Consider the following 23,948-nt stretch of genomic DNA (forward strand, 5'->3'; position numbering starts at 1 on the left):
CTGAAGCGCAGGACGTTGATGACTAGTAAGCAAAGTAAAGGCATCTGTCTATACAACCAAGAAACCATAAATGAATTTAGAAGACAAATGACAAACTGAAAAAAATATTTCCAACATTATACCAAAAAGTTAATAACCTCTTATGCATAAAGAGTTCTTAAAAATCAATAAGAACAAAAAGATGAATAGAAATAGAAGGACAAACAGAGGAGAGGTACGTCCATAAACGGAAACAAATGCGCCAACCCACTGGTAATCAACCAAACACAACTGAGACCACGAGACACCATTACTTACCTGCCTCACGGACTAAGATTAAAACAAAATTATAAGAAGAAAGAATGGGATAAACTGAGTGTTCACAAGCTGCTTACGGGAGAGTAGCACCATCTTTCTGGGGATAATGTAGCCAAATAGATCAATGTCTTCAGTATGTTTCTACCTCTGACTTGGTAAAGCCAGTTCCAGGAAATAATCCTAAAGAAATAACCCAAAACGTCCACATATATTTATTCCTCAGTATTTTATTGAAACGTTATTTATAGTAGCAAATTACTGAATTATCTAAACGGCAAACAAAAGGAAATAGTTAAATAAGACACATTAATATAACAGGATATAATGGAACACAGTCTTTTAAGATTGTTTCCAAATGAATAATGACAAGGGAGAAGGAATGCAAGGTTAAGAAGGAAAAAGCAAGAGAGAAAACGATATATATAGCACCATCCCAATTCTGCTACCAGTGACAAATAATAGATTCTAGAATGTTAATTGTTTTTTTATCTCTGGGTGATGAAATTTGCATGGTTTTTCTTTTGTTAAAAATTTCCATAAAGAACGTTATTTTTATAATTGAAAAGCTATATAATTTTAAAGAGATCAAACCTTGGTAATTCTATTTCTAGAACTCTATCTAAACATGATCGCACGTAAGTCTCCTACCTACCCCGAGGTTGGTACTATTATCTCCACTTCACACGCACAGACAGAGGCCAGCTGGTATTGTGACAGGCCCAGTGTTACTCTCAGAGCTGGCCCTTGGCAGATGTGTCTGATACCAAAATTGTGAACCAAAATCATACACAAGAATATCCAGCAGAGAGTTATCTCAGGAAAAGAAATACATCTGATGGGAATAGCATACAGGCAGGATGGAATAAATGAAGCCATTTGGAAGTGATGTTTAAGAATAATTTTCAATGACACGAGACAATGTGCATTGTATACTAAAGTAAAAAAGCAAGATGCAAAATTTCATGTGCAATATGGTCCCAACTAATGTAAAGATGCAAAGCAAAAAGGCTGGAGGACAATATAATAATATATTAACAATCACCTTTAGATAATATGTTTTTTTTTTTTTTTTTTCTGGAGACGGAGTCTTGCTGTGCTGCCCCGGCTAGAGTGCAGGGGCATGCAACTCCGCCTCCTGGATTCAAGTGCACTGCAGCCTCTGCCTCCTGGATTCAAGTGATTCTTCTACCTCAGTCTCCCGAGTAGCTGAGATCACAGGTGCCCACTACCACGCCTGATTAATTTTTGTATTTTAGTAGAGACGGGGTTTCATCATGTTGGTCAGGCTGGTCTCAAACTCCTGACCTCAAAGAATCCATCCACCTTGGCCTCCAAGTGCTGGGATTACAGGCATAAGCCATGTCGCCAGGCCTAGACAATATGTTTATTAGAGATTATTACTTTGTTAAACCAGAACATTTTACATAATGGATGTTGCCTTTTATTACCAAAAACTGTTCCACATTAACTTTCTAAAATGTACATATCATCCACTATAATCCTACATCCTCTTCCTCACACCTACCCAACCTTTAAGGCCAAGTTCAAGGCTTACTTCCTCCATGAAGCCTTCCTGGATTTACCCAGCCCATTCTGCTTGACCCCCAAAAACATGGGCTCAAAGTAAAGCACTGACTCCTGGCTTTAGAAACTCTCAAAATGGCACTGCAGCTCTTGGGCTGAGCTCCTTATCAAGCATCCTAGAACCTGTAGGATGGGGAGCAAACCACCTGCTGCTCTTGGGTCTTGTATGTTGAGGTTGGGAGCTGAGCTTGCAGAACTGGTGCCAACACTGTGGTCCTCATGGTTGGGGAAAGCGGGACAATGTCATCAGCATGACCTGTGGAGCTGAATGCCAGCCCCTGACCAGAACCAGTCCCTGGTGAGGTCCTCATTGGTCATGGAAAATGAGAAAATGTCAGACAATGTAGCACATTTTCCAAAACAATACCCTTATTCAACTGTCCTATATTCTGGGATTACATCCTTCCTACTCTTTGGTGTTAAAACATGCATTGTTTTATGAAATGATGAGGTGATGAGTAGCTGGTAATTTTTAAATGTCATTTTACAAACTAACAAGTGGCAACATCTTGATTCCCTGGTTTCCATCATGTTTCATGGTCTGTAAAATAATAAACAATAAAACTAACCTTTTTAGAAAAAAGGGAGTTGAAAAAAATGTGTTCCCTTTGTAATCCAAATATTGATGTGGACTGAACAAAATGTGAATGTTATTTGTTACTCATGAGAGAAGTACGCCTAACTATCCGGTCAAAACACCCACCCTCCCTCAACCCAGTTACTCTTCCTCATAACATTTACAATGACCTAAATCATACTCTAGGATTTGTTCTCCTTTTTTGTGCCACATCTTCCTTCGGTGGATGTGTGTTTCGTGAGGGCAGGGTCTCAGTCTGGCTCAAGGTGACACACAGTAAGTACTCAACAAATGTGTGTTACATCCATAAAGGAAGAAACTTGGACCTGGAACAGGTATGTTAAAATGTGAGCGATTGAGAGATTCAAGTTTCATGGGGAAGTCATCGATGGGGTCCACCATGTAGTAGTGTGTGGAACCGTGTGTCTGGAGAATACTCCTGCAAAGGATTCCTCTGGTCCCCAGTCATTCTGGGAATAAGACATAAAAAGAAAGTAGGTAAACACAGAGGGCAGATTTCTGGCCAGAAGCGTTGGTTCGCAGGCGGCAGGGCGTATGAAGTGGAAGCATACATACAACTCAATTGCAAGCGGCTCTCCACTCCCTGCTCTGCAGAAGGCTCTCCTTCCCCCAGGCCTCTCAGCTTCCCTTTAGAAAACAAATCGTTTTTACAGTAGTTGATGAGAAAATGCCCTCTTGTGGGCGTGACAATGGACCACCTCGATCATGTCACAGATTTCTGAAAATGTGGTTATTCTAGAGAATTCCTTCATGAGATTCAAAGGGTTTCTTTTTTTAATCTCAAACATCAATGCTTTGTTAAAGCGAAAATACATTTTCTAAGAGGCCATTAAACAGTCCTCAATTCACTTCCGCGTGTCTAACTTAGCCATGCAAGTTCTGATTATCTTAAACAGCATCATCACAAAGATAATTATTCTCCTTTCTAAACTTCTGTATGATTTGCTAATGACTGGGTGACATTTTTTTTTTTTTTTTTTTTTTTATAATCATCGCCCAGAATCTACCTCTTTTCTGCTCCCAGGAAACCATCACCTGAGATTGACGGGCAGCAATTGAAAATAATAAAATTATGTAAGATGAGCTTGTAATCACCAGCATTTCACAGGAAGCAAAATGCATTTTGCTCTGGCTGAGGAACAGAAAGTTTCTTCCTTATTTCAAATCTGTATCAGAGGTAAAGCCTTCTATTAAAACACAATTCTCTGTACACTTACAGCCTCTGGCAGGCTGCCAAGGAGACTATCATGGAGCCACTGCTGCAGAGAAGCAGGCAGTCAAAAGCATCGAGGATTGCTCCTGAGAAAGGATGCGAAGTCTCCGGAATTCTTGGGAGGGCTCTGCCCACAGCTACCCCCACCTCTTCTGGCCAGGCCTCCCTCCTCAAATGCACACACACACACACACACACACACACACACACACGCTCTCTCTCTCTCTCTCTCTCTCTCTTTCTCTCTCTTTCTGGGAGAGGCATGGCAAAAATAAACACTGAGAAAATTCTTCCCTGTCTTTTGCATGCGTGCGCGTGCGCACACGCACACACACACACACACACACATACACACACACTTTGGGTTTCTTCTTCCCCTCTTTTCTTTTTTGGATGTATTATTGTTTTCATCATCATTATTATTAACAAACTCTGTAGTCCAGGACCTGGTTAATTGCAACCTTTTTGCTGCATGTAATTTACAGGTACATGTGACCACTTGGGGGCACAGTTATTTGAAAATGCTGGCAATGGCATTCACTAAGATACGCTTTTAAGGTTTGAAGCCTGCTTTAAGAAAGCCCCAAATTTTGACTCTTACCAGAGCCCCAGAATGAAAGAAAATCCTGAGAGTTATTCCTTTAAGTCTGAGATTCATGATGAGGGACATTTTTATATGGGATTATATGAAACTATTTGGTTCCTTTCCCACTTTAAAAACTGTTGGTTTAAAAATTTATGCCACGATCGTCTTTTTTCTGTTTTCATCAGTCTTAATGTCAGCATGGACATAAACACATACTGGTCACTATGGAATGGGGAGGGGCAGGGCAAAATTACCTTCCTATGATAGTTAATTCTTTTTCCTTGTTAGGTAAATTTTTATTTTCCCAATATTAAAAAAATCGGCTTATTATTTTAAATAATTTTGATCTCAAACAGCAATGCTTTGTTAAAGTGAAAATCCATTTTCACTTTAAGGTAGAAAGATGACTACTGTTAATATTATGGCATATTTTCAGCCTTTTAATCTAAGTTCTTTGTTTTCACATACTTGACACTATAGTGTACACTATACATATAGTATATCTATGGTGAAAACTATATGTATCTATACATATATAAGATATACACACATATATAAGATTATATGTAAGATATATACACATACATAGATTTAAAAGAATTATACACATACACAGATCGAAAAGAAATAGACACACATAAATTTAAATTTTTTAAAAGACATATGTATGTCCTTGATTTCTTTTAATATACATATATACACATATATAAGAAATCAGACACATATATTAATCAAGTTTCCTTCCTAATTAAAAACCATTCTCTCAAATAACCAAACTTATGGTAAAGTCACTTTAGAAACTTTGTTCTCAATATGCAAAGAAATGTTTTGTATTTTTCCTATGGTTTTCTGATCAGCAGAAAGGCCAGGAGGGTTATTCACACCACTTTTCCCCAACCCTCCTGTAGTGCCCAAACATACCTCTGAGAAAGGTTCTACCCCAAGACAGGCTGTTCAGTTCACAGCTGGGCAAAGCAGTCTGCCGGGGGATACCAGGGAGATACAAACCCAAGGGGGAGACGGAGAGGAATGGGGGGCCTGGGACTCAGATCACATGGCCTGGGCTTCCACCAGGGGCCCCCTAGGCCCAAGGACCTAGATAAGCACACACTACGTGAGTAGTGTCCTGGAAAAATTCAAATCCGGTGTGTGGGAAAATGGAGCAAAGTTTATCTTTCCTGGCTCAGATTCAGATGCACAGTCATTTCACGCCCCGGTGAAGGGATCCTTTATCAAGCCACACATTTTAGGAAATCATCCTTATTTCTATAGGACAATAGTCAACACTGAGAGGGAGAAAATTCCACAGGGTTTGCATTTTCCACCCGGGACAGTGTGAAACAGCACGGGGCTCTCTGATGACCCCTCCCGGAGACGGCCCTCCCGCCCCTCCTCCCACTGGTCCTTCATGCCCTTCCCAGGTCCTGGGCTGCTGGGATCCCAGTTCTCGCTCTGCCCCTGACTGGCAAGCCTCAGGTACAGCAATTCTCTTTTTCTGCCCCTCGCCTGTTGAAAGTGCAAAATGTGCAAGCATGGGCCTAGATCCTTAGAGGAAAATCAACAACGGAATATAAACAAAAGGTGAGGTGATCAGCTTTCCCAGGAGCATACGGTCAGGTCAGCTGGGGACTCCCAGGCAGCCTTGAAGCAGCTACCTCAAGAACCTGCATTAGGCAATCCTCACAGATGTGGGGACTGTTCCCTACAAAGCTGCAGAGGACAGGCAGGATCTGAATCTAGCAGAGCCTTCTAGAGAAGGAAGAGGAGAGACAGAGGCTGAGGGTAACCTGGGCCTGGCCAGACAGAGGCTTCTTGGACCAGCAGACAGTCCCTCTGCTCAGCAATGTACCTTCCTGTCCCTCCCACTACTTCAGGCAGGAGCAGATCCCTTCCTCTGTCCCAGGTCTCCTGTGCCCCTGGGTGGGCAAGTAGAGCACATCAGACCCTGACTTGCTGAGATGGGCTCCATACTCCATGTCCCTGCCACATGAGCCTCTACACTGGTGACCACGCAGCCCTCAGCTCCTGCGGGCTCAGATACTGTAGCAGTGCCACCAACCTCCCTCAGAGGTGAATTTAGAACAAGTCCTTTAGATATCACAAGTGCATGTCTAAGCTGGACCTTGCAAGCTTACCTCTTCCAGGTGAGGGTTATATGTTAGCTGTCAGTGACCTGGTGGACTTAGAGTGGGAACCGGGGGTGTATAGAGTAAGGTTTCTAAATGGAGGGAAGGAAACCAGCATAAATGCTTTTTCTCTTGGAGGGCCCCTAAATTCTCTCTGCTCCATGGGGTTCCCCAGTGACCACAGCCCACCCCGATCAGCCTGTCTTGCCTCCACAGCTCCCTACTGAAGAGCAACAGTTGAAACTGTCACCCACACACTCTCGACTTGTATTGTCTATGTCATGAGACGAGGTACTGCCCAGAAGCGTGGAAGCAGAGGAAACTGACTCGGCTGAAACCAGCTTTCACATTGATAGAATATATCCATGTTCCCGGAAGGCAGGAATTACCCTCCCACCTCCAACAGGCTTATGAAGGCAGACATGGGGCAACAAAGGTATTCTTGATAGTATCATACGAGGTAGCTACGCTCCAAGAGATTCACTTGCCTATGATTGCACCATGTCCAGGTGGCTGGTTAGTGTTTTGAGCCCAGAGCTACTTGCAATAAAGGTGTGGCTTTCCCCCTCCACACCACTACAAGGCAGGATTGTAGCCTTTCACTGAGGCTGGAATGCGGTGGTGCAATCTTGGCTTACTGCAGCCTCAACCTCCATGGTGAGCCTTAGGCCTCACCATGTCATGAGATAAGATACTACCCAGCATTGGGGACATGCGGGGGGACACTGACCTCCGTGTCAGACTCAGAGGCTACAAACTCACCCAAGAACAGGTCACAGCAGAGAGAGCAAAGTCACTGGAAAGACAGAAAAGCTCTGGTGCTTCAACCCCAGATTAATGGCTTTAACGTGGCTAAAGGACATCTCGACCAGCCTTGAGGTTCCAATCCAGAAAGGAAGACGCCAAGCTAAGGACAGGCCACCCAAACCCTGCTTGGGGGAGGGGGCGCTCTACTCCTCCATCTCCACCCTACCCACCTTGGGTATCTGATCACATCTGCAGGTGGCCGTCTGAGCTGGGGATGGGTATGGCAGCTATCACAGCTCAGGGATGCCAACCTGTTAAGGCCATCTGCCCACTTCCTGTCCCCAGTGCTGAGTCACTAACCAGTCTCCTGACAGCGATTTAGCCATGTGATGGCTTTTGGGGAGAAATCTGCTCAGAGGCACACAAGTATCTGTTCTGCTAGATGTCACACTTTTAGTGTAAATCAACAAAACACCATTACCTGGAGATCATTCACCTCCAGGTGGGCTGCCAGTTAAAGAGCAAAACCCCCAGCGCTGAGAACTTGAAGTGTGGCAAGCCCACTCTGCCGGGACACTCCCCAGTGGTCACCTGGCATCTTCACTCACTGGCGGCGGTCTCCAAACCACAGTGGCATCCCAGTGTCCACCTGCAGGAGGATGGATGCACAAACTGAGATGTATGCCATGGAGGACTAGCCAGCAGGAGAGTCAACACGCCTCAGCACAGGTCAACGGCAGACGGCAGGCTGAGTAAGGCCAGCTGGGCACACAACAGTGCACACTGTGTGTTTCTGTCTACAAGCATCAACAACAGGCATACACCCACGATGACTGACATCAGAAAGTGGCTGGAAAGAAGATGGGCGTTGACCAGAAGGGGGCAGGAGGGAACTTTCTGGGCTGATGAAAGTTACACAGGTTCATCATGCACAGTTCTTAATTATTGAAACTCAGTGAACTGAACACTTGAGTCTGTAGCTTTCATTGTATTGCCTCTCAACTATTACACCTCAAAGAAAATAACAATAAATAAATGCAATGCTCAGCGCAGAGCGGGTAACACAGCAAGTGTCCTAGGAGAGTTGCTAAATTGTTAAACACATTATTTTCCTAAGTGAATTTTAAAAAGAATTTGCTAGGAGAATCACTTTGGAATATGTTTGAAAATCTATATTTTTATTGTGATGAAATATACATACCATAACATTTACCATTTTAACCACTTTTAAATGTACATTTCAGTGGCATTAAGTGTATGTGCATTATTTTTTTGGTGTTAGTTTTTATTTCATAATCGTAAACTTAACTCTGCAATCCAGCTAGGCACGGAAGGGAACAAGGAAAACGTGGAGCCTAAAGGGAACTACAGGGAGAGCACAAAGATTCTAAGATACGGAGAGTAGGTGGGGTGCAGGGGTGCTCTCCTGAGCTGCAGAAGGAATGGTCTGGCGGTTAAGATAAAACACAGGTCAAATTTTTATTAGAGTTGTCCACCGTCGGCCACGGTGATCTTCTTGCCAGTCTTGCCATTCCTGGAACCAAAGTGCTCCATGGCCTCCGCCATATTCATGCCTTCTTTCACCTTGCCAGAGACCACATACATGCTCGCTATTCAACCACTCGGTCTTGGCAGTGCTGATGAAAAACTGGGAGCCGTGGTCCAGCATTTGACATGGACAAGATGCCAGGACCTGTATGCTTTAGCATGAAGTCCTCGTCATCAAATTTCTCCCTTTAGATGGACTTGCCACCACAGTGCCGTTATGGTGTGTGAAATCACCACCTGGACACATAAACCCTGAAATAATTCTGTGAAAGCAGGAACCCTCATAACCAAAGCCTTTCTCTCCAGTGCTCAGAGCACGCAGGTTTTCTGCTGTCTTTGGAAACCTGTCTGCAAACAGCTTGAAGGAGACGTGGCCCAAGGGCTCGCCATCAACGGTGATGTTGAAGATCACGGCGGGGCTGACCATGGCTGATAGTATAGGGCTCCCAGCAGCCGCGTCTGCAAAGCCTACATGCACATTGTTTTGCAACCTTCTCCAACATCTGTATCTATCTCCAGAGCATTTCATTTTACTAAACTGAAACTCTTTACCCATTAAATGATAACTCTCTCCCCACATCCCCTGGCAACTATCATTCTACTTCTGTCTGTGAATCCAATCCATAGTACTCTAGGTACCTCACAGAAGTGGAAGCCTACAGTGTCTGTCCTTTTGTGACTGGCTTATTTCACTTAGCATAATGTCCTCAAGGTTCATCTATGCTATAGCATGTGTCAAAACTTCCTTTTTTAAGGCTGAATCATGTTCCATTGCACATATCTAGTGTATTTTGTTTATTCATTCATCACTGATGGACACTTGGGTTGCTTCTACCTTTTGGCTATTGTGAAAGTGGTTGCTATGAGCAACGCTGGTGTATGAACATCTGTTCGGATCTCAGCTTTCACTTTTTTGGGGGTATAGGCTCAGAAGTTGAATTCCTGGATCATATGATAATTCTATGTTCAATTTTTTGAAGAACGACAATCATGTTTTCCATAGCGGTTGCACCATTTTGCATTTTCAAGAGCAGTGCATGAGGGTTCCAGTTTTTCCACATCCCCACCAACATTATTTTCTGTTGTTGTTTTTATAATAGTCATGTTCATGGATGTGAAGTGGTATGTCATCGTGGTTTTGACTTGCATTTCCCTACTGATTAGTGATGTGGAGCATCTTTTCGTGTCCTTATTGGCCATTGGTATATCTTCTCTGGAGAAGTGTCTATTCAAGTCCGCTGTCCATTTTTTAATGGAGGCGTTTGTTTGCTGAGTTGAAGGTGCGTTTTAATTGCAACTGTGCTGGCCTGAGATCCAAGCTCCACCCTCCCCACTGCCACATGCTCAGTTCCCAGACAGCAGTGTCACATCCTCCACCTGACCCCACCCCAGCAACCCACTGGTCACACCCAGCACGGGAGTAAGGGCCTGGTGGGCAACTGCCTCCCATTTTCCTGAGCTCGAGGATTCTATATTTTGCCCAGGTGTCTATTTGAGCTATCAAAAAACATTTCCGGAGACCAGGCATTCTGGGAGGTGTACCAGGAATGAAAACAGCAGACAGTTACAGCTGTCAAACTGTGCCTTCACAGTTCAGTGAGTGACCACCCCACCCCTGCTGCCTCCCCCAGGAGTCCTTGTGAACAAAAACGGCTTATTGTGGTGTCTGTAGAATCAGGCTTTAAATTTTAAAACCTGAGCAGGGTCGTGACTCTGGAAAGCCCTGCTTACTCAGGGATGTGAGGGAGAGCACATGGAGAGGGGCAGACAGCAGAGCCATCATCTAGAAGAGGGGCTGGAGCCCTTGCCACGGGATGGCTGTTGGTGTGCCTTTATCCCAGCAAGGCAGTGGCAGGAACTGCTCTCCTGATGAGGCTCTCCACGACTGCCTGCGACCTTCCCTCTGTCCCAGTCACAGGTACCTTCCGAGTCTCCCAGCACAAGTACCTGGCACTGCCAGGCCTCTACCCAGGGGGCACGAGAGCAGTCCTTGTCAGACACCTGGGGCCAGGGAGAAAGCCTCCCTGAAGGTCACAAATGAGCTGGTGACTTTATACAGAGGAAAAAAGCGACTTCCTTGAAACATGCTTTCCATGAAAATCATTTTTCTCCTCTTGCGGGAAGAGAGGAAATTTTAAAACTGAGAATCATAGAAAAAGGCAGCTTCCCCACATCACATGAAGCCATCCAGGTGCTTCTCTTTTTTACAACATGTTGCCATAGGTGGGTAGATGGAGAAGCTTGGGTGCTTCTTTTTGGCAAATCATGTTCCTTTTGCAGTTTGAATATTATTCAAGTTTTGATGATTAAAGCTGGTTGGAACAGCATAAACCGAATAGATTAGAGCAGGCTCTCCTCTAGAAGGATCGCCGGACAACTGCACTGCACGCAGCCTCCTGGTCCCACCAGCCCAGCTTCCACGTGAGGTATGTACATTTCCCAAATTCCATGGCCCTTAATTTTGGATTGAAAAGCTAGGGCAAGGTCATCTTATATTTCTTCACATTTGCTAAATAAGCTAAGTCGATGGCAAAATAACTTACCCAAAGCAAATAAACTAATTCGATGGCAAAATAGCCTACCTAAATCTCAAGAGGTCAGAACAGTGCAGCATTGTAATAAATTGGCCTCAGGATGCATGTGGGTGGGCACAAGGGAAGATCCTGAGCCACGATCCTGAGGCTCTTACTCGGCATCAGGGAGACCGACTTGGGGGGCACTAAATGCAGGGGACACACCCCTCCTTGTGGCCGCCAACGATGGCAGTCAAGTTCAGGCAGGATGGACCAGGCTGCTGCCCCTGCTAATGTGGGCACCACTGGGTTGGACAGAATTCAGCCCACTTGTTGACCCAAAGGTGGCAATGCTGGCCTCGCTGATGAGCGATTCTAGAGCCAAGTGTTATTAAATCACGGGACGTGCCTTGCTTTAGCAAGACAACTGCAATAGGCTTCTTCCAGGCAGTTCTCTACACCTGTCTGCGGCGGGGAAGGATCAGGTTTTGCGTTTTTGTGTACATCACCCAATCTGTCAAGAACCAAAATATGGCCCTACCTTGCATCAGTGAGGCCACACTCACACCGTACACAGCTCTCCTGGTAACTTACCAAGTGAGTCCGAGACCACCCAAGCTGGTCTGTACCTAGCTAACAAGGGGAGCCCCGGGCTCACGCTGCCAAGGCAGTGTTGAATGCAATTGTAGTTTCTAAATGCTTATTCCCAATTTATCTCGGCACATACTGGTAAAAGTGTGGGAACAGACACCTATCTGTGGCCTTGCCTGGAGTAGCACCACTTTCTACCCCTCTCTACCATGATGGAGACAAGGCGATAGCAGCAGTGGCCAATGTCGGCGGTTAGGCAGGACCCAGTGGACCCATGGGGTCACGGCCACAGCAGCATTCATGATCTGGTTCCCTCTGCTCTGGACTGTCTCACAGAATTTCTCAGGAAATTCCTGGACTGGCCCACTCTTTCCATGGACTTCCTGGTTAGATGGGGTGCCCTGTCTCCTTCCTCTGTAACCTTACCACACTTCATTGAGCTCACAGTATCTGAGCAGCAAACACCCAACCTGTGCCAGGTCCAAGGTGAAAAGACAAAGTCTTTGCCTTCAAGGACCATGATCCCTAAGATGAGTCCAGAAATAACCACTGATGTTACCGATTTGGCAGATGCCGGCACAGTTCTAAGCACTTTGCAAACAGGAACTCATTTAATCCTCAAATATTCAATCTTCATAGATCCAAATCAGCACACCCCAGGAAGCCTTCAGACCACAAAGAAAGGAGTCAGATAGACCTACGTCTTGCAGGCAAATTCAGAATTGAATTTTTGTTCCATTTGCAAAGATGAGGCCAGCACATTTAAGTCTGAAGATAGTTGAAATCATACTGGGGAGTCTCTTTGAATTTATTTCATGCTTTAAAAGAAAATTATTTGGACCTCAACTTATTACGTCAACTGTGATAATCAGTGAGCAATGTGGCTAAACGTGATTATTTCTTTATTCTAACAGGCGATTTATATTCCTTAGATAAGGGAATACTGGCTGCCTTCCTTCTCCATAGGTAGACAGGTGTCTGGAGGACAGGCTGTTTCCTCCCTGTAACCCAACCACACCCAACACAGACCTGGCACCCATGTTTGCTGATGTGGCCTTGGGCCTCTCTAAATCAGCTACAGAGTGTAGGAATACCACCACCCACGTGACAGAGTGAGCAAAAATTAGATGCCACAGGAAAGGCAGTGCTCTTCCCACTGTGCCTTCTCAGTAAACAGTTATTGAATCTATCCTCATTTAGAAGCTCCAGGAGCTGAATATATATCCTTAAAGTTCCTTGGGAGGCTAAGTTCAGCTGCAAGTTTGATCTAGAAGCAGATGCTTAAAACTGGAAGATGTGAAAAGTGAAGGTAAAGGAGGGCGGGAAGATTGCTTTTGGTTTTTGTTTTTGATCCCAATTTCACCATTCCTCACCACTTCTCAGTGTTACTAAATGACCAAAAGGAAAGCAGAGGTGTTCTGGCAGTTAATTTGGCCTAAGCTTTTGGCATTGGCTTTGCACAAAACAGAGATACAGAGTCCTCTTGTCTGCTCTTCCCTCACCGCCCACACTTCCAACTTGCTTCTAGGAGCTTTGTGGGGAAGCCTCAAGAAGAGGAAGCCTGTGCTTGACGTTGCCTCTAGGGTACAGACAAACCCCGAGGAAGGAGGGGAGGCAGCAGAGCTACGCAGGAGGAGGGACCCTGCCCCTGCAGGGCCAGCAGTCAGGCGGGCCGCCCTCCCCACAGCCCGCACTTCCTGTATGGTCCGGATCCCAGGCACTGCAACCACCCCTTTCTCAAGGAGAATCTCAAACCGAAGAAGGCCCTCCTTGGCTGAACGTGGGTTGAAAGAGTTAAAACAGAGCAAACACATTTTTGTGGTGTGTGCTCCAGGCTCTATTCACACCCATCTCGAGAAAAAACTAATATAAAGAATAAAAATAGAACAGAAGAAGTTGGAAAATACAGTGTTTTGCCCTTCCCAAACTGTCTCTGTGATTTCCACGTGTTTCATTTTTTCCTTAAAACGATGCTTTTGTGCACTACCATAAATTTTAAAATCCGAGTGGGACAACACCCCACAAGGAAAGCCAGTGAGGGGACAGGCTGCACAGATGCTCAGAAGTGCCAAACAGACCTAGGTTGTCACTGCAACGACGAAGCTCCAAGAGAGAATTAGCCTTCAGAGTCTCAAGTCATAAATCCTAGAAGATTCCATCCAGATTCGTTAGAATTCATCAATAAACATATTTAATAGATGTATGCCCATAGACAGCATCAGAAATTCCACAGAATCACAAACCATGAACATGTGACTATACAGCCACGGAGTGAAAAGAAAATCCAAAAAGTAGGCTCTGATGTCTGTTATCTGACACCTTCTCTGGGCAAACATTTTTACTGAAGAGTTTTGTGCCAGCCGCTGGGCTATGCGATGGTATGCAAAAATGAACAAGCCCGGGTCAGCATTTAGTGTTTCTGGATGAATCCTGAACCCTTTCTACCTTGTTTTTATTATTGGATTTGCTATTTATTTACTACGTTGGCTCAAGATGGAAACAGATGCCATTCAAACACCTAAAAGTTTTTCTCATTAACTTTCCAGAAACCACAGTAAATGGAAGCAGCAGTGGAAAATCCAAAAAGTATCATGAATGTTGGTCAGACTTGAATATTGTTGTTTAAACTCAAATTCCTTCCAGTAGATTTATATTACATAAAATGTTCATTACTATAGACAACACAGTACCTGGTATAGGCAGTGTGAAGTGTGCAGACGCATGGGAAAAAACAAAGACGCAGGCACATGTGCACACGCGAATAGGTGTGTGTATGCAGAAAGGAAAACATAGACAGACTGGTAGCTGAGGGATCTGTGTTCAAACCCAGCTGAACAACGTGGCTAGGTTTGTGGCCTTGGGCCAGTTGATTACCTCTGAGCCTCATCTTCATTTGTAAAATGTGGATAATCCCTACCTCGCAGCATTGATATGAGGATTAGAGATAATATATGTAAAGTACTCGGATATAGTGAGCAGCCATAACTGGAAGCTATTATTATTATATTATTGGGGCTTAATAAAGGTTTGGTGATTGAATAATAGGTAGATTAGCTGACCTCAAAAATCCACATCAACTCTAAAATTATGATACTAAAGATGGAATTAAAAGTTCACACATCAAATCAACTCAAGGGTATTTTTAACTATTGGAATTGTGATGCAAATCGCTTATGCTTTTCATAATAAGTACTGATAGCCAGACTCACAGAATACAATATACATACACGTCCTGGCATACGATGAAAACATTTATGATTGAAATTGAACAGGATCGACGTCTACGGTTTCTGAGGTCTCTAGGGGTTGCTGCCTGTCTCTTCTTCCACAGCGATTTCTCCTAAGCCCTCTTCCTAGAGTACTTGCCCAGGCCGCTGTGATGGGGGTTTACGGAGGTTCTGTCTTTTCACCCTCACAACCGCCCTAGATAGCCACTATTGCTCCTTCCAATTTCATAAATGAAAACTGAGGCTGAGTGAGATTCAGGATCTTTTCAAGGTCACACAGCTAGGAGGCACTGGAGACAAAAGCTGATGTTTCTAATCCCTCTGCAATATCATTGCAACTAGGGCAAGCCCCCAAAGCAAAGCACAAGATCAGAGAGGCTCGGGAGGACTTGCACGCACAGAAAAGGAAGAACAAATGTCAGTAACGTCTACTGCATTCTTGATTGGATAATATTCTGTTTGACTGCATTCTCACGAAGTCTCTTCAATAGAAAACCTATGTAATTTGTTAGTGTTAAAAATCAAAATAACAGCAATTCCACTTCTGGGTATAGACCCAGAAGCACTGAAAGCAGGATGTCTAACACTCCTATTCACAGCAGCATTATTCCCAGGAGCTCAAACATGGAAGCAACCCAAATCTCCATCAGCAGATGAATGGATAAACAAAATGCAGTCTACACATGCAATGGAATATTATTCAACCTTAAAAAGGAAGGAAATCCTGTCCCATGCCACGAGATGTGATAAACTTTGAAGACATCATGCTAAGTATAACAAGCCAGTCACAAAAGGACGAATGTGGATGATTCCACTTACATGAGGGATCTAAAGTAGTTAAATATATAAGCAGAAAGTAGAATGCTGCCTGCCAGGGGCTGAGGGAGGTGGGAATGGGGAGCTGGTGTTTAATGGGTATAGACTTTCAGTTCTGCAAGATGAAGGGTTCCGGAGCTTGCTTGCACAACAATGTGAATGCTACAAATGCAGTTAAAAATGGTAAAGATTGTACATTTTACGTGTTTTTAAACCATAAAATGAAAGAAAGTGACAATATATATTTGTATATATGTGTGTACATATACATATATATATGTGTGTGTGTGTATATATATATATATATATATATATATATCTCCTCAAAATGGTCAATGATTTAAAAATTTTTAAATGTCAAAAACCTACCAATTATAAAAATAGACACCTGTGAGGCCAAAGGCAGCCTGTAAATGTCCCGAAAGCTGTCTTTTTTGCGCACACTGGATTCCCGGCCACAGCCGTGCTCGCCATTCTTGTTCCAGCTTGTGAGTCATCATCTGCTGCCGCACAGCCGAGAGTCTCTGAACTACTTGAATTTCATGCAGATACCCTCTCGCATGGAAAATGAGAACTCGTCCCCTTTCTACCCTAAAGGTGGAAGTGCTCCCAAACAATAAAATTGATTTCACAAAGAATCCTGTTGCTACTTCCAGTGATCGACTTGCCTCATCTTAATCGGCAGCTGCGGTTTTCCTGTTTTCAAGTGGTCTCCTTGAAGAAAGTACAGGCTGCGTTTCTGACCTCGTACTGTGGGAGAGTGAGTCTGTGGCTGTTATAGGAAGAACCACAGAGTTTGCTTTCAGGGTGGTCCTGATCTCAGCATTTTTTATCTCAGGTGCAGGTAAATAATTTGGAGACATCTTTCCTTGTTAACCAAAATTAAGACCATTTTCTAAGGTAAAATATACTTCAGATGAAAGTACATTCCAGGGATCACGCTACCTCATTTTTTAGCATAGCAGGAGATGACCCCAGATTACTTGAGAAATAAAAACTATCTTCTACACAAACTACATATATTCTACCAACTTACAAACATTTGCGTGGATATGTATATAGCACAGTGAAAGATACTAAGAGGCCTGGGAAACATATGATTTATCTGTTTACAAATATAATCTCCCCCACCACCTTTTTTTTTTTTTTTTTTTTTTTTGAGACTGGGTCTTGCTCTGTCACCTAGTGCAGTGGCGCAACCACGGTTCACTGCAGACTTGACTTGCTGGGCTCCAGTGCTCCTCCCATCCACTAATACATTTCTTGTCCTCCAGTCCTTTTATACAGTAACTGGCTTGGTTTATCCTCATTCGGCACAACTAAGGGCTGGATTTCTTATTCATGTTTCTTCCTCCTCCTACCCCCAAGCAGGCACTTAGTTGACTGATTATAGAATCACAAAGTTGGTTATAATTCCATTTCTTCATCTGACTTTGAACTTAAGTGTTCCAATTACTTTGCCTGATCCTAATAAGTCAGGAGTGTGCTAATGCTTGCCTTGATATTTCTGAAATATACAGGGTTGCGATTAGCATGGGATTGCATCATTAGAAAGCTAAGTTGAAAGCGGGTGAGCAAAATCATCACTCGCATTTAAGTAAAACTGCCTGTTCAGTGGACTTACAATGTTACTATGATCCTAGGGGCACTATATGCTGTGACTAAACATACATTGCATTTGGAAAATCCTCTGCTGTTCCGAAAGCTTCTGGCTTTGACCACTACTAGAAAAGATCCTATGGCAGACCTGCTCTAATATAGTTGTTAAGTCTCTCCAAGCCAGATGCAACGAATGACACAAAGAATCCCTAAACCATAACAGTACTGGGCTTAAAAAAAAAAAAAAAAAAAGGAGAAGAAGAAAGAAAAAAAGGAAGGAAGGAAGGAAAAGGAAGGAAGGAAGGAAAGAAGGAAAAACTTTAGTCAGTTCTGCTGGACTAAATTGATGTCTCCTGGCCAAAAAGTGAGAAAGCTTTATGGTAAGCCTGCTGAAAGAAAAAAAAAAACAAAACCATGTACACATATATATCAAATGAGATGCTAAAAAATGACATTAGTATTAGGGGTGCTATTTGAGTCAATTAAAAAAATCAACCCTTTTATATCTGTATGTAGCTGGGAATAGTGTAGGCTTTTAGAAACTAGCAGGAAAAAGAAGGAAATACTTTAGGAATCTAGGTTTGTAGTCAAATCAATTGATAAAAGAAAGAAAGAAAAAGATGGCACAACTAAAATTGATGCCAAAGATTTATAAGGTTGACTAAATAAACAAAAATGAATGGATCACCATGGAAATGCATGAATATTGAAATAGGCAAGATTTGAATAGACTAATGATGTGCCTCACTTAAACTGACAGGTGTTGATAACAACGGTGACACTCAATCCACACCAACAGCCACGCTCCCAACATGTTTATTCCTAGAAAACAGGCTGGATTTAAAGGTTCCTTTGGTAATAGTTTATAAGTAAAATGCATTTTCCAGTCTTAAAGGGACTGACTCAATTCTCATCTACTTGAAAAACAAAAAAAGGTTTTTATCCACTTGTTCCTAGATATGAGGAGCTGCAGTTAGCAGAAGTCATTCTCCTGAGCTCGACTAGTCTTTGTTTCAATAAACCTCTTGCAAACCTGAATTCTCAGCAAACCTGAATTCTCAGTTTCCCATGTCTCCCACGCTGAGTACTTGAAGTATGACCACCACTCATTAGAAACATAATTAAAAAGACATAACACTAGATCCCCACCCCCCATCACATTCAGATGAAAACCAATAACCCTTAATCTATTTGTTACCATGGCTACCATAGGATATTTTATTTCAGTAAAACTCTAGGTATTTCGTTTGGATTGCTGCTTGCAAATGAAAGTTGGAGACCTATACATTTCCACAACTGCACTAGAAATGGAGAGACTGAAGAGGAAAAAAATGTTTTTCTTAATCATAGGCAAATATGGTTTATGTTTGTGCAGAAAGTTATTAAAATAGGTTAGATGCATCAGCTCATAAACCAATTTAAATGCCATTAAATTCAAATAGAGTTTAAAGGCACATGTGCTAGTAAATCCCTGATTTATAGCAGGGTGATAAATCAAGTGCACTCCAGCTCAATGTATGGGACGGAGACTATTCATCAGTAGCCCACAGCTCTATACCTGTATAAACACCTAGACTATGGGCTAATCAGATAACATGCATGCCAACCAGCCTTTAAAGTATTCATTTGTGCATACTGGACATGTTTTCTCTAAATGTCAGAATGAACAATCTATAAAATTGTTCATTCTCCTCCCTCACAAAAAAATTAAAAGCTCTACACCTTCCTTCCATTAAAAAAAAAAAAAAATCAGAAATGAGGTGGGCTAAGTCTGCTGTCATTCATCCAAAAATGAAGTAATTCCTTAAACCTGCCCTCCCAGGGCTGTTAGTGATAAGATCACACGGCAAGGAAGAAACTCTGTAGTGACTAGACAGGTGACTTTAAAGAGACTGAAACTAGGATGAATACATCTGTAACCAGGACAGATCTGTCACTGCAAGAGGAGTCCGAATCCCGGCGTTGCTGGACTGGAGAGAGGCTGGAACCTGCAGCAGCATCGGGACCGGGATGCCGCTGAGCTGCCGAAGTGGAAGTTTCGCGGGCAGCAGCAGCAGCTCAGCGTCCTCCGCGGTCTGGTCCCTCCAGCGCCGAGGTCTCGCTTAATGCTACATAAATACCTGCGTCCACGATTCACCCGGGGCACGCCGTGGCGCAAGCACAGTAGGGAGGGAGAACGTTTGCAGAGCGGCAGGGATGGCAGCTGCGGTGGTGGCGGCAGCTCCTCACCCATCAGCATCCCTGGGGGCCCGCTCGAGGAGGGCCCGCCAAGGGACCGCGTCTGCCTCTTGGTTCCAGAGCCCTGGTACGACAACTGGCTTCTCAGCGGGCGGACCCAGGCATCCAAGACTTGTGCGCGGCCGCCACCTCCTCCTCCGAGACGGCTGGCCGCAGGCAGGCAGCGCGTCCCTGCTTTCCCCAGCCAACGCAGAGGCAACCTGCCCTGGGAGCCGCCTCTGACTACCCCGGCTCCCAGCCCCGCACTACGGCCCCGGGCGAACACGTCCCTCCCTCCCGGCCTGGGGCCGACGCTGCACAGCGCGGGCACCCGCGCAGCGACCGCAGATAACCCTCGCACTCTCAGCCCGCTCCAGGCCACAGAGACCGAGACGTGAGCCCTCAGCTCCCCGCGGACATCGGGGCCCGCGTTCACACTCGCACACTACATATTGCGGGTCCACCCTGTCCCACACATAAACAACCCTCCCCACCCACACCACCTCCTGGCCCCTTCGTCATCCCCGTGAGCTCCCCTTTCCGCGCCGCCCCCCAACACGCTGGCACCCACAAGGTATCAAGGGAAGTGTGCGTGTGGGGGGGGGCGGGTGTCACAACAAGGTCTGTGCTGGTTCCCTCCCGACGGGTTCCGAGCTCCTCTACCTCGAAAGTTACTTGGGATTGAGTGAAGAGACCCAGTCCCCAAATGCGGGATCAGAGGACTCCAGGGGCAGGAACCCCCAGCTTCTCGCCGCACAGAGGCGCGCACCTCCCCAAAGAGCAGTGCGCGCGGCCGCCCCTGGGGGCCAGCCCTCCGGAGCCTCGAGGCCCCTTGCCCGGCCGGGGCCCTGGGCTGCTCAGGGGAACGTGGCCTGGAGAGGGGCACGCGCCGCCAGGCCCAGCAGGGGGGCTGCCCCGGCTGGGGGGTCACACTCGCCTCCAGCACCTCCCACCACCGCGGCAAGGGCCCCCGGCAGCCCCGGTGCATGCACACCCGGGGGCAGGAAGTTTTTCCCCCCTTTTTTTCCCCCTGGAGCAGCGCAGGCGCAAGGGCTCCTGCAGCCTGAGAGTCCAGACGCGGGAGGCTCCTGTCGTCGCCGCCGCCGCCGCCGGAGCCGAGCCCAACGTTCCGGGTTCCGGCACCGCTCCCACTCCCGGCCCGGCCCCGCGCGGCGGCGGCCAGGACCTGGGTCTCCGGCGCCGCCTCCGAGGCGCTCCAGCCCGGCCCGGCTCTTACCTCCGGCCGCGCCGCTCCGGCCCCGGCCCGACGCGCAGAGAGCCCGGGGTCGCGGGTGGGCGCAGGAGGGCTGATGGAGAGCGGACGGCGCCGGCGGGTAGCGGTGGCTGGGGCCGCTCGGGTCCTGGCCGGAGGAAGCGGATCCAGGTCCTCCTCCTCCTCGCGTTCCTGCTCTCCGCCTTCTCCCCGCGTTCCTCCTCCTCCTCCTCCTCCTCCTCCGCCGCCGCCGCCTCCCGGCAGCCCAGGAAGGATGCCCGGGAGAGGGAAGTCGGTCCTTCTGCCTGTCAGCCTGTGCGGCTATGCGCGGTGCAGCGCGGCTCTCATCGAGGCGGCGGCGGCGGCGGCGGCTCCGGCAGCATCGCCCCCGCCCTCTCCCCGCAGCCGCGGCGGCCGCGGGGCTGGGGCTGGCTCCGGGCTTGCGGCTCCGGCTCCGGGCGGGGGCTGCGCTCAGGCGCGGCAGCCGCCGGGACTGCGGACGGGCGCTGCGGAGCCGGGGCCGGGGCTGGGGCTGGGGCTGGAGCTGGAGCTGCGGCGAGATCCGCTGTGGCGGGGACGGCGGCGGCGGCGCGGGGGCTGGCGCGGCCGCGGCGCGGGGACCATGCTCCCTTCTGGCTCGCTCCGCTCCGGGTACCGTCTGCTTTAGCTGCGAGGGAGGCGGGCTTCGGCGCGCAGCCAGGGGCGGGCGGAGCCAATCACGGGCACCCGAGTGGGCGGGGGTGGCGGGCGGGGGAGGCGGGGCCCCCCGGCCCTGCCCGGCCCGGCCCCGTGCGCCGCTCCTTGTGCCCGAGGGATCCCGGGCCGCCGCGCACCCGGTCCGGGGCGGAGTGCTAGCGGGTGCGTCCGTCAGTTCGTCCGCCTCCCCCGCCCCCCGCAGTGGCCCCCGGCTTGCCTGGCTCCGCGGACGCGCCCGGCAGACGTACGGCGCGTGGCACAGGCTGCTCCGCCGCGGCCTTCTGGGGCTGCTGGCCAGGGGCTGGGGGACCGGGACCGAGCCGAGCTCCCCTTCTGTTGCCAACACCTGAGGAAACTGGCGGAAAAGTTTGAGAAGGAAAAAGTCCAATCGTCTTTCAGCTTCCGCCCTGTGACACTCCAGCCTTGGAAAGGAGCAGGAATTATCCACACACTGAAGGACCAGGTTTAGCCGTGCACGTCGTGTCCTCCAGCCCTCTGAGACAGCCCTGCCTCTCCTCGAGGCGCGCGAACTTTTCTATTCACTCTGACCCTTAGGAATCCACGCAGCCTTCTCGGTTTAACAGCCCGACCGGCCTTTGGTGTCGACACCGACTCCCCACCCCCACCACAGCTCGCTCGCTCGCTCTCACACTGTCTACGCAGACCCTAACTGCTAACCCTCAAAGAGGGGATTTGGCCGGAGGCCTGTGCGACTCCCAGTGAGGGCTTTTCCATTATGCCAGAATATTTCACTCTGGGCACAGTCCTCCCCACCCCTGACCGCTCTCCTGATCTGGTTTTTATTCCCTGACCTCTCTCTCATCCCCTACCTCCCCTTCACCTGGTTTTGAGTTTCAGAGGAAATGTCTGTATTCGCCCCCCTCCTCCATCCCTGCCTGACTGTAAAGGCTTGAGGACCCCATCCTCATCCTTCACCCTCCCTTCTCTCCCCCAGGTAAAGGCCTGAGGCCTGAGGCCTAGCTAAAAATTGGGGAGAGGGTGCGGTGGGTGGTGGGGTAATGCAGGGAGCTGGCTGTGGGGGCCCCCGCTGGGAGGAGCTGGCCTGGGAAGGGCTTTGCCAGTCCCTGCCCCCATCTGCCAGGGCCAGGGGGGACTGAGTGGCTAAATCCCTTCCTCTCGGCTCCCCGCTGTGATGTCTGATTCAGGCCTTTGCTCTCCTTGGCTGTAAACTCAGCGCACGGATTGTGTCTTCTTTAATATCTTGTAGGAAGTAGAGTACAGTGTCGTGGCTGATAAATAATAAATAATAATAATCTACTGAGGGTAGCAGGAGCACTGTCAGAAACGGAATGAGGACGCTGGGGAAATGGCCCACTGGTGTCAGAGTAACTGCATTTCCTGAAAAAAACATCCAACGAAGTTTGTGTGTGTGAAGCCTGGAGCTTAGGGGAGGGGACAGACCAAAGCACTTCAGGGAGGAAGCCACCCTTTATGAGGGAGACAGCCAGGAAAACTGGCGTGTCCTTAAATGAGGGTGACAGAGGTGCTGCCATTGGGAGTGGGGTGAGGGGGAGAACAGCTCCCCAAGGGTCCTCAGACAACACCCGAAGGTGATTGATAGCTTTGGTTTGAGTACTATGTTCTTAAAATGGTGACTGAAAAGTGATAGAAGAGTAATAGGTAGCAAAATGGAAAAAAGAGGGATTTCTTGGGATTTAAAATTGATACACAGGTCAGCTCAATGCAAAGAGAAGGAGAACAAAGCCACAGGCATGTGTCTGTTCATCCACGCTGTAGGAAGCTGTCCTCTAAGATAATCTCCGTGGATCCACCGACTGTCAACATGCAGAAGTTCACCCAGCCGTGCCGTTCTGGAGTAGCGTCCTATGTGACAGCTGCAGGCATTACGGAAACGTGGCCAAGGTTTGCAGGGCCTGGGACAGGTTAAGATCTGGGAATGCGAGGCGCTCAGAGTGTCTTACAGATGATTTTGAGTGATCCTCAAATGAAAGAAGAAAATAAGCACTCCAAGAATCCTTCTTCAGCTGCCTCTCCAGATGAAGGAGAAAGGATGCTCCCAGTTTCCTTGCTGGCATGATCACAAAAGAGAGCTGTGCTGAGTCCTGGTCCAGAGGAGGACCTCCTCGGGCAGTGGTACACAAAGGGCGCTAGTTCTGGAGCACTGCAAATTCTTCAGGGCTGGAGTTTGGTAAGAGCTCTCCAGGGGAGCCAGTTGGTTAGGGAGAATGAGAAAAGCGGTGTGAATTAGACTCCCAGTGGGCTTGTCTACCCTGTCCTCACCCATCCTCCTTTTATCCCTCAGAGCCTGAATGCAAATAAGAATTTCCAGAGTTCAGTACCAAGGCCTTCCTCGTCATTGATGTTCTGCCCTGCTGGGAGCTGTTCAGTGTGGACA

General features: G+C 47.2%; 1 protein-coding gene across 1 annotated transcript in view; it reads right to left on the bottom strand.

Annotated features, from left to right (window-relative positions):
• KLHL29 (kelch like family member 29) overlaps positions 1-21,530 on the bottom strand; it is a 318,875-nt gene extending 297,345 nt beyond the window's left edge. Inside the window, exon 1 of the mRNA XM_032293996.1 lies at positions 20,900-21,530. The gene's annotated coding sequence lies outside the window, so the exon portion shown is untranslated. The remainder of the gene's footprint in view (positions 1-20,899) is intronic.
• Between the last annotated feature and the right edge of the window lie 2,418 nt (positions 21,531-23,948).

This window comes from Sapajus apella, unplaced genomic scaffold (assembly GCF_009761245.1).
Source record: "Sapajus apella isolate SASKATOON/1434 unplaced genomic scaffold, GSC_monkey_1.0 scaffold31, whole genome shotgun sequence".
Lineage (NCBI taxonomy): Eukaryota > Metazoa > Chordata > Mammalia > Primates > Cebidae > Sapajus > Sapajus apella.